We start from the raw sequence: 12,339 nt of genomic DNA on the forward strand, positions 1-12,339 counted from the left end.
TATGGGAAAGAATAGGGGAGAGATATGCCCTTATTTGTAAAGTTCTTTATCAAGAGTCCTTCCATTACTTTGAATTGGCTTCAGAAGTTTCTGTGGACTTATATGCTGTCTTAAATTTGATAACCCTTTAATTGATGATAAACATTTTCTGATATAATTGCCTCCAAAATGATCAGATTTCTTGAATTTTATTTAGTTTTTGTCTTGGATCTCATTTTCCGAGCCTTTAATTATGGTCATTATTTATCCCTGGGAATTCTCCAATTTCTTCACCTCTAAGCCAAGCTTTGAAACAGTACTTGCTCAATGTCAAGCACAGTACAAATGTAGTTCTATTTATAACCTCATATCAGGGAAAACCAGGAAATAATCTCTCTTTACAAGAGAGGAAAGTACTTCCTTCTCCACCCCTGGGAGGTTACAAGATAGAAAAGATAGTTGCCAAAAGCCTATTAAAATTGTTTTTGGCTTTGATAATAGTCAAATCAAAATTAGCCTATTCGGGTACTGTATTAAATGACCTTTTCTAATGTTAATTTATGTAAAGCAGGAAATGACTAGGAGATTTCTTAAAGGAGTTGAAGTTTGTTTCTTATTTTAAAAAAGGAATAGCCAGTAAGGAATTTTATATTTACTTTATCCTAGTCTTCAGGAAAGTGACTTGTGTCCAGACATTAAGTTTTGTTTTCTCCATTACCCTCTTAAAATGCATTCCCCACTCTCTTCCTTTGACTCTTTTACCCATGGAGTGGAGACAAAAAAAAAACAAAAACAAAAAAAACTAGGGCTAGTGCCACATTTTCTAGAAATAAGTGGTTAATTCATTTTCATGAAGTCAGATTTTTTTAAGTTTATTTTATGACTTATGACGAGAGAGAGAGAGAGAGAGAACATTGATGTGAGAGAGAAACAGCGATTGACTGCCTCCTGCATGTGCCCCAACCAGAGGTCAAACCTGCAACCTAGGCATGTGCCCTGACCAGGAATTGAACCAGCAACCTCTCAGTTATGGGGAGACACTATAACCTACTGAGGCACACTGGTCAGGGCTGCAGTGAGATTTTAATTGTCTTATGTGTGGACTCCAACCTGAAGGGCAAGCCAAAGTGTTGTATTCATTGTCACAGTTATTACAGACTGTGTCATTCAAATAAGTACCTTGGGTCCACTCATACACTGGTCAAAGTTAATCCCAAAGGTGCAAGGTACATTTACTGGCAGCACTGTTTTCATGGGTTCATAGGACAAGAGTCACACCTCATGATAAAGAGCATTTAAATTTTTAGGTGACTCCAGAAGTTCCTTTAGTTTTCCCAAAGAAACAGACATTTTCCCATATACACAGTGGATAAGTGATATGAATGTTAGTAAAGGTAAGGATAATGATATTTAAAGTGTTTCCTACCCAAATGTTATTTATGAAGACTCGTCTCATTTCCCTAGCATAGTCCATTGAATAGAAAAACCACTGCAATCCTAGAATTGTCTTCAAGTTAATTAATTTTGTTTGCACACCACCCAACTAGACCAGTAATTTCGTACACCACTCAACCATGTCTCCATTTCCCACACATATTCTCCCTCCATCTAGCACACTCTGTCCTTTCCTAAGTGGTTAAAAACTCCACTTTCTCTAGGAATACATTCCTGACTATGATAGGTATCTATAAAAGGTTTGTATCTATTGTGGGTACTAAATCTTTCTTCAAGCTACTTATATTTATTACAACCAGTTTACCATCTTCTGGGTAAACTAAGATTTTCAATGTTTATATTGAAATCGCATTGTTAATATTTTTCTTTACAAAAGTGATGTGTGCTCAATGTAAAAAATTCAAATGACAATACATTCTCTTCCTCTTAAAGCATTAAGTGGGCCCTGGCTGGCGTAGCTCAGTGGATTGAGCGCGGGCCTGCGAACCAGAGTATCGCGGTCCGATTCCCACTCAGGGCACATGCCTGGGTTGCAGGCCAGTTCCCGGCAGGGGACGCATGAGAGGCAACCACACATTGATGTTTCTCTCCCACTCTTTCTCCTTCCCTTCCCCTCTCTCGAAAAATAAATAAAGAAAATATTTTTAAAAATTCTTTAATAATAAAGCATTAAGTGGTGTGTTGGTATTTCAAGTTTTCAATCTTAGTAAACAAAATTGGTTACTTGGCTAATTTCTTTCTTTCTTTCTTTCTTTCTTTCTTTCTTTCTTTCTTTCTTTCTTTCTTTCTTTTTTTTTATTGTTGTTCAATTACAGTTGTTCCCATTCTTCCCCCATTACTCTCCCCTGCCCTACCTACTCCCACCTCCCACATTCAATTCCCACCACCATGATTCATATCTTTCTGATTTGTTTGCTGGAAGATCTATACTTAATGCATATGCTCTAGAAGTAGATTGGGTTTGAATTCTGGCTTCTCCTTTACTACCTCTGAGATATTGGACAAGTTACTTAACTTCACAGTGCCTCAGTTTCCACATTTGTAACGTGGAGATAAGAACAGTACTTACCTGCTAAAATCATTGTCAGGATTGTGATGACACATGTGAACTATTTAGAATGATCTCACACACAGTGAGCACTCAATAAATGTCACCCATCATTAGCATTGCTGTTGCTGCTGCTGTTGACCCTTCCAGCTGTTTTTCTAGACTGAAGAGCTTCTTTATCCCTTTAGTCTTTCTTAAAACATCGGTTGCTTTTTCGCTTAGATTATTTTAATTGCTCTCCTCTGGACCATTTCCAGATTTATTAATCTCTCTTAGGGTTTCATTACCACATCTGTAGAAAGTATCCCAGGTTACTTGTCTGAGGTTAATATTATTCATTCCAAAAAATCTTGATACCAAAAATGGCACAGAACATATTATTTGCTCTTTTTTTTAAGCACATTGGGTTGCTCTGTTTAGTAAATAAACTGAAAACTCCAGCATAATTACACTGGGTTCTGATAGTTATGACCTAGATTTTGTTCTATTTCTGAATATAGGCATTCCCTATACTACTGCCCTTCTATTTCTACCCTCTCTTGTTTGGGAGAGAGTTGTCAGGATAAATCCAGAAAGAGGTAGGAAGGAGGTGATGATGGAATGCAGAGTACAGACTGAGGCATAAGTTTCATAAGGGAATGGGAAACACCTCTTACACCAAGGATAAAGGGGAGGAAGAAAGGATAGACACTGATGGGATATTTAAGTAGGTTGCAGGGTGAGGAAGGAGACAATTTTCTTGAGGATCTTGTTTTCCCCAGTGGAAAAGGAGGTGAGGTTTGAATTCCAGGTGACTTGTCTGTGTGGGAATGGAAGTCACCCAGGATGATGGCTGAGCTAGGATGGGGGAAGGTAGAGGAAAAGAGGAAGTTGTGAACCAGATGCACAAGTCCTCCATTAGTGCATAGGAGTGGTCAGGAAGTCATTAGATGACAGCAATAAGAACAGGAGAAGTTGTTCCAGCTTCAATGAAGGGTAGATAAGTAATCAACTTGGAAGAACAATGTGGAGTGAATGGAATACCAACTCTTCCTTCAGGCCACATGATACAGGGTTTGAATTATGTGTGTTTGTGTATGTGTTTGTGGGACAGTGGAGTTGTGAGGAAATGAGCAGCCTCCCACAAAAATAGCTTCAGAGCATGTGATGTTCCAGGCAAAACTCAGGTACCAGTAAAAGGAGAAGATAGAGGTAGCATCCATGCAGCAACTGAGAGAGTTGGGTAGTTTGTTCATAATGGAGGGCATTCCAGGTAGCACACAAAAGGGACTGGCAGGGAAGGAAGTAGTGAGAGGAGAATCTGGGGGGTGAGTCAGAAGCATGAAGCAATATAGAGCTGGTTGAGAGAGAAATACATTCTGAGGGGAGATGAAGGCTCATGGGGATTGGCCTACTTGGTAGAATTATTGTCATCTCAAGATTCCTCCTGGCACTCTCATGTAAAGAGGTTGCTGGGTGGGGGGATGTGCATACTAAGTTGCTTCGGTCCTATAAACAGGGGTAGAGTCTGAGACCTGAATACTTGCTAACTGTGGTCAGGCAAGCAATATGTGACTGTTTTTTTTCAAGTTCCAAACAGTAGGGTGAAAAGTGGTTTTGTGCTGAGGCAAAACAGTCTTGAATTGGGTGGTTAGGTCTGAAGAAGCAGGTGTACTCCTTCACTAGTCTTCTGGGTGGCTGTGATATGCCTGGGGAGGAGGCAGTGGGAGACAGAAGGATCCTCATGTGGGGTTCTTGCCTTTACAAAGCCCAGCCCAGTGTGAATGGGGCAGTGTGGTTAGGCTGCAGTCAGGGTATATAGGGAACAGAAGCCATCAGATTTCTTGGGAAGGCAAAGGCAAACCTAGGTACTAAGAGCAGAGAATCAGCTCACAGTTACTGAGACAGTTCCTGACCCAACGCGGAGTTGAACACTGGTGTGGTGCTTCTTCTTCTTCTTCTTCTTTTTTTTTTTTTTAAGTGCAATATCCTCGTAGAACATAAAAAGCTGGCTGGTGGGAGTGAATCTACACCAAGGCAGCTTGGTGTTGCCTGAATGTTACTTTTTTTTTAGGCAGGAGGTTATATGTCTGTGAAATAAAGATGTTTGAGAATCACAAATTCTAGGTGGAATGATAGAAATCGCATTGGTAGAAGTAGAATTGATAGTATGAAAATTTGGAGAAAGAATACATGTTTGTAAGGAAAAATAATGAGCTAATTTAAAAACATTTTTAGACCTGGTTGTTGTGGCTCAGTAAATTGAGTGCTGGCCTGCAAACTGAAGGGTTGCTGGTTTGATTCCCAGTCAGAATATATACTGGGGTCCCCAGCTGGGGGTTGTGAGAGGCAACTGATGGATGTTTCTCTCACACTCTTTCTTCCTTCCTTCCCCTCTCTCTAAAAATAAATAAATAAATTAAATCTAAAAAAAATTATTTAAAAACGTTTTTAGTTGTTGAGATTGGTGGGAGCCCGAACAGGATATGTATCCGGTATCCAACAGGTAGAGGCCTGAAGGGAGATTAGTAGGTCAGAGCTTGAGCTCTGTAGTTCATTCGTGTGGAGGCAGAAAATGAAAGTCTAGACAGAACAAAAAGCCCACACAGGCTAAGGAGTGATCTGAAAAGTATGGGGGGGGATAGGAATCCACTGTTCTCAGAGGTAAGAACTGTGAAAATTCTGGTGTGTGACGTTGAGAGGCTAAGAACAGAGAAAATATTCTTTGAGGAGGAGAGATGAAAGATGAAGTTAAAGGTAATCTGTAAACCTATGATAGTTGGCACTGATTCAACACCAACAGGAATCCCCAATTTGGGGTGCACTAAAGAAGGAAATTATTCAGTGCAAACAGCTCAGTTGCAATACTGGCACGGCTGTGGAAGAGCTCAGTAGTGTTACAGCTTAATTATGAATGTGAGGCAGGCTGTGAGGCAGGCCCTGTGGCAAGTGCCCTCTCTGGCTAATCTGCTCACCTGGGCCACCACTAGCTCCTCCAGCAAGGTGACATCATATTGGGAAACACAGCTTGGGAAACACAGCCTTAGGAGGAAAAGGGAGTTGCACTCTCAGAGACAGAGGGGAACTGTATTATAGCCAGAGAAGTCCACACCCTTGACCCCCTTGACCCAACTGGTCCATCCTCATGCAAATGAGTACTCCAGATCCTCTCAGTTTGATTGGTCCAAAAAACACTGTCCTGATTAGTCACAGTGGAGCCACTCTGATTGGTTGGTGAAGATGCTAATGAGGACACAGCTGCACAGCTGGGATTGGTCAGGAGCAGCTCAGTCCTGTGGTTGAAATATGATTCCAGGATCTCCTTTATAATGGTTAGCTCAGCCTGCAAAAACACAGTGCAGGCAAGGAGTTCAGTACAAATGGCAGGTGGTTTTCCCGTGGAGGCCCATGTTTAGAAACAGATACTAGGCGCTCTTTTTAAATTTGAACTTTGTTAGCTGCCAGGAGTCCTTATTGGCAGGTATGTTTTTTCTCAGGGTCAACAGTTCTGAGCTGGGGAAGTTAGCTTTGAGACAGCAGGAAACCCATTTATAATGAAAACTCTCAGCAAAGTGGCAATAGAGGGAACATATGATAAATGCCATACATGACAAACCCAGAGATAACATTATACTCAATGGGGAAAAACTAAAAGCAAATCTCTTAAAATTAGGACATAGGCAGGGATGTACATTTTCCCTACTCTTATTCAATATAGTATTAAAAGTTCTAGCCACAGCAATCCAATAAGAAGAAGAAATAAAAAGACATCAAATTTGGAAAGAATGAAATAAAATGTGCCTTTATTCACAGATGACATGATACTGTACATAGAGAACCCTAAACATTACACCAAAAAAAAACTACTAGAACTGAAAAATAAATTCAGTAAAATAGAAAGATGCAAAATAAAATACAGAATTGGGTGCATTTTTAGACATCAGTCATGAAGTATCAGAAAGGAAAACTAAGATAACAGTCCCATTTACAATTGCCTCAATAAAATAAAATGAAATAAAATAAAATAGCTAGGAGTAGGTTTTAACAAGGAGGTAAAACACATGTACTCAGAAAATTATCAGACATTGAAGAAAGAAATTGAAGATACAAAGAAATGAAAGCATATACTGTGCACATGGATAGAAAAAATTAACATTGTTGAAATGTCCATACTACCCATAGAAATCTATAGATTCAGCACAATTCCTATCAAAATACCAACAGCTTATTTCACATTATTAGAAAAAATACAAAAATTTATACGAAACCACAAAAACCCTGAATATCCATAGCAATCTTGAAATAGAAGAATAATGATGAAGGTATCACCCTACCTGATATCAAACTGTATTACAAGGCTGTAGTCATCAAAACATCATGACACTGGCATAAAAACAGATGTATAGACAATGGGACACAAGAGAGAGCCAAGAAATAAACCTATACCTATATGGTCAATTAATATTTGACAAAGGAGGCAAGAACATACAGTGGGGTAAAGACAGTCTATTCAATAAATGGTGTTAGAAAAATTGGACAGATACATGCAAAAACAATGAAATTAGTCTATCTTCTTACAGCATATACATGAATAAACTCAAAATGGATTAAAGAGTCTGGCCAAGATGGAGGCATAGGTAGAAACCTTTTGCTTCCTTGCACAACCAAAAGGAGGATAACAACTAATCTAAAATCAATAGACAACCAAAAGGGCCAGAAAATCACACTGCACGGAATTCCGACAACCAAGAAATTAAAGAAACAGTCAACCAGACCTGTAGGAGTGAGATGAGGGAGACCGGGCAGATGGGCGGACAGTCGGGCAGATGGAGAGAACACTTGGCAATGTGGTGGACCTCGAGAGTGGAGTTGACTGAACAGGAAACTGAGACTCAGCTGACTGTGGACTATGGCAGTTGCTACAGTGGGGGGAACTCCCAGTCTCACATGAGAGTTCATTGGAAAGTGGGGCTAGTGCTGATCAGGGGAGCTCCATCGTTCCCTCTCTGGCCCCTTCCCCACAAGGAGAGCCACTATGCAGCAAAGACGGTTGCCCCACCCCATTACAACTTAACAGGTGCACCAAGACAAAGAAATATGGCCCAAATGAAATAACAGAGCAAAACTCCAGAAAGAAAGCTAAGCAGTGAGGAGATAGCCAACCTATCTGATGGAGAGTCCAAAGCCCTGGTCATCAAAATGCTCACAGAACTGATTGATCTTGGTCACAAAATGAAAGAACAAATGAAGGCCACCCAAAGAGAAATAAAGCAAAATATTCAGGGAACCAACAGTGACAGGAAGGAAACCAGGACTCAAATCAACAATTTGGAACAAATGGAAGAAGAAATAAACATCCAACCAGAGCAGAATGAAGAACCAAGAATTCAAAAAAAAAAAAAAATGAACAGAGGCTTAGGAACCTCTGGGACAACTTTAAATGTCCCAATATCTGAATTATAGGGGCGCAAGAAGAAGAAGAGCAAGAAATTGAAAACTTACTTGAACAAATAATGAAGGAAAATCTGGTGAAGGAAACAGATTTCCAGGAAGTCCAGAGAGTCCCAGAGAAGTTGCACCCAAGGAGGAACACACAGAGGCACATCATCATTAAGTTTCCCAAGATTAAAGATAAAGAGAGAACCTTAAAAGCAGCAAGATGAAGGAGAGAGTTACCTACAAAGGAATGCCCATAAGACTGTCAGCTGATTTCTCTAAAGAAACTTTGCAGGAAAGAAGGGGCTGGAAAGAAGTATTCAAAGTCATGAAAGGCAAGGAAATACATCCAAGATTACTCTGTCCAGCAAAGCTATCATTTAGAATGGAAGGGCAGATAAAGTGCTTCCCAGATAAGGTCAAGTGCAAGGAGTTCATCATCACCAAGCCCTTATTATGTGAAATGTTAAAGGGACTTATCTAAGAAATTGAAGAAGATCAAAAACTATAAACAGTAAGATGACAACAAACTCACAAGTTTCAAGAACTAAACCTAAAAAAAGAAAAAAGAAAAACAACAAAAAGAAAAACTAAGCAAACAATTAGAACCGGAACAGAATCGGAGAAATGGACACCACAGGGAGGGTTTTCAGTGGAAAGGGAGAGGGGAGGAATGGTGGGGAAAGATACAGGGAATAAGAAGCATAATTGGTAGGCATAAAATAGATGGGGGGAGGTCAAGAATGGTATGAAAAACAGAATTCAAAGAACTTATATGTATAACCCATGGACATGAACTAAGGAGGGGAATGCTGGAGGGTTGGGGGGATGCAGGGCAGAGGGGGAATAAAGGGAGAAAATTGGGAGAACTGTAATAGCATAATCAATAAAATATCCTTTAAAAATAAATAAAAGCTGGGGGAAGTGCAGTAGTCAAAGCTGAGAAGAGGCCTTGACAATGTTTCAGTTTCCTCCTTACTTAATTAGCTCAATGTGAATGATAGTAAAAATGCCTCACATTTGTACTTCACCATTTATAAAAGGGCTTTCTCTTCTATTATGCCATTAGTGCCTCCACTAGACTCATGAAACCCTATGGGTCAGACTCATCCAAGCTACCTTAGCCTGATTTCCATAGCCAATGCTGGAACTCAGGTTTTCTGGCTCCTAGGCCAGAATAATTCCTCTACTCCATAACACCAGTGATGCAGGGAAATGCGTAAAAGAAAATGAATATATGGAATATGAAGTATATAGCATAATACTAACAGACACCTTTAAGAAAATTTTCTCTTTTTTTGTTTTTTTTAAGATTTTATTTATTTTTAGAGAGATGGGAAGGGAGGGAGAAAGAGAGAGAGCAACATCAATGTGTGGTTGCCTCTCACATGGCCTCCAATGGGGACCTGGCCCACAACCCAGGCACATGCCCCGACTGGGAATTGAACTGGGGACCCTCTGGCTCCCAGCCCGCACTCAATCCGCTGAGCTACACCAGCCAGGGCAGAAAATTTTCAATAAATTTGTTATTTACAGATTGATTTCCACTGGGAAAAATGGATTAAAGATTTACAAATAAGACTTGAAACCATAAAACTAGAAGAAGATATGGCATAAAATCTCGAACATTTCCATTAGTAATATTTTTTCTGATAGATCTTCTCAAGCAAGGGAAACAAAAAAAATAAACAAATGGAACTGCATAAAACTAAAAAGTTTTTGCACAGCAAAGAAACCATCAACAAAAGATTAAGACAACCCACTGAATGGCAGAACATATTTACCAATGATACATCTGATAAGGGGTTAATACCCAAAATTTATAAAGAACTCATAGAATTCAACACCAAAATAACAAACGTCCAATAAAAAATGCACAAAGGACCTAAATAGACACTTCTCCAAGGAGGACATACAGACAGCCAATAGATGTGCACAGATGCTCAATGTCACTGATCATGAGAGAAATGCAAATTAAAACCACAATGAGATATCACCTCACACTTGTCAGAATGGCTATCATCAATAAGTCAACAGATAACAAATGCTGGCAACGATGTGGAGAAAAGGCACTTGTACACTGTTGGGAATGCAGATTGGTGAACGCCCTATGGAAAACAGTATGGAAGTTTCTCTATAAATTAAAAATGGAGCTGCCTCATTGCCCAGTGATCCCACTTCTGGGTATATATCCTAAGAACTACCCCAAACTCTAATTCAAAAGAATATATGCACCCCATGTTCACTGCAGCATCATTTGCAATAGCCAAACTGTGGAAGCAACCAAGTGCCCATCAATAGCAGAATGGATAAAAAATATTGGTACATATATACAGTGGAATATTACTTGGCCATAAAAATGAAATCTTACCATTCGAAAAAGCTGCATGAATCTAGAGGGTATTATGCCAAGTGAAAAGCCAGACAGTGAAAGACAAATACCATAAAATTTAACTTGTATGTGGAATATAAAGAACAATATAAATGAACAAACCAGACAGAAACAGACTCAGATCAGAAAACAGACTGATGGTTGCCAGAGGGGAGGGGGTCTTGGGGCCTGTGCGAGAAACGTAAAGAGATTGAAAAGTACAGATTGGTAGTTATGAAACAGTCATGGGGATGTAAAGTACAGCATAAAAAATATAGTCGGTCATATAATATGTATGTATATGCCAGGTGGGCACGGAAATATTGGGGGAATACTTTGTTTTAAAGTATATGATTGTCTAACTGATGCAGGAGACAGCATATGAAGAACTCTGAGACTGTACTGCTGTTAGTGGCCAGCGTCTAGCATCCTGGTTGCCAGGAAACGCCCTTTATCACTTAGGTAGAAAGAATAGCAAACCAAGGCAGCCAAGAGGAGGGAAGATATGTCTCACTTACTAACTCAGCAGTCCTGAACCTGGTCTGTAATATTGCCAGGTGTTCCAACATCACAAGAAAAACTATGTAAGCATGGGAGGAGGGAAGTCTTTGAAATGCTATGTAGCATTGTAGCGTTTCCACTATTTGGGAAATAAGGCCTTGAAACTGTGCTTTCATCCCAAGGCCTGAAATGCAGGAGAAGGTCCACAGGGCCCAAGGAAGTAATTTACCCATAAATAACTTTGGGAAACTGCCCTAACTTTAATTAATGGCCTCTTGTCACGTTTCTGTTTTATAACAAGAAGAACAAATGGGGTCTGGAGCAAGATAAGGATTCAGGCTAACAAACCTCCACATATACCTAAGTTTGGGTAGTCGTGTCCCCCTGGGAAAGCTGGCACCCCATTTACTCGACAATCAATATGTAACTTTTTTACTCCCATCCCACCAACTACGTAAGTCATCAGAACAAAGGACTCACTGTCTTGGCTCTCTTGGCCTCTGGCCACCTGGGGACTTGCCACCCTGGCCTTCACCTGCCCTTACTTTTGCTGCCCTGCTTTGCCCTGAACCTATCTATGCCTTTCACACCCCCACCTTAGCTGGGCCCATTCTCTTCCACAGGACTGGATCACTAATAAACTCTGATTACACGTTAATAGATTTGCTGATCTGTCATTCTTTATAGGCATCAGTAAGAAGAACCAGGTCTCTCCCATCAACATAACCACTTTTTAAAGTAATACAAAATAATATTGAATGTATACCGTAATTGAAAATAAATAAGTTAATTAATTAAAAAATTTAAAAAGACAGCAGGAAATAGGAGGAAGACAAGAGGGAGAGACCAGGCCACACCACAAAGGATTTCTTGGGTTAGGAAGGAGACTGTTTGTAGCATGGGTAAATTTGAGCACAAACTGCATTAACCTTCTTGAAGAGATTGATGAGTTTCTCCCTACAGGTTCCCATGTGAGAGATGAATTTATACCAGGTATTTACCTGTAAAGAAATCCAAACATACACACGCATAATCCTTGCCTTTGAGCCCATTCTATTATGGGCTACTACAACGTTGTTTTTTTCCCAATGAGGACAAAAGTGGAGATTCCGATTTAAATTAAAGAGATGGAGATTTAGGCCACTCCCAAGGGGACAACTTCTTATCCTGTTAAGAGACACTGGGGGACAATACTGGATGGGTTATAAAAGATGGAGTCCCCTTGAGAGCACTAAGAATAGGATCGAAGTAGGCCTAGCACAATCTACCGCTACTTGATTATGCTGAGTCGAGTTTTTTTTCTTTTTCAGAAGGTAGAAAACTAGATTCAACGGCCTTTTAATCCCTGGCAGCACCCTAGTATGCGTGTCGGGTGCTAGAGGAGCAGGTGAGGAGCCGGACAGAAGGGCGACGGGACCAGGCAGAGAACCGTGAGTGTCGCGGTCCCTTTAAGAGCGGGTGGGACGGTGGCAGTGGCAGGTGGCGCGCGCACTCCACCGGCTTCTCCGGTGCCCCGCCCCCTTCCCGTGAGCCCTAGGGGCGTGGTCCAACCGCGGGCGGTGCCGGGTGA

The sequence above is a fragment of the Artibeus jamaicensis genome, unplaced genomic scaffold (genome assembly GCF_021234435.1).
Source record: "Artibeus jamaicensis isolate MK-2021 breed Jamaican fruit bat unplaced genomic scaffold, CSHL_Jam_final contig_240, whole genome shotgun sequence".
Lineage (NCBI taxonomy): Eukaryota > Metazoa > Chordata > Mammalia > Chiroptera > Phyllostomidae > Artibeus > Artibeus jamaicensis.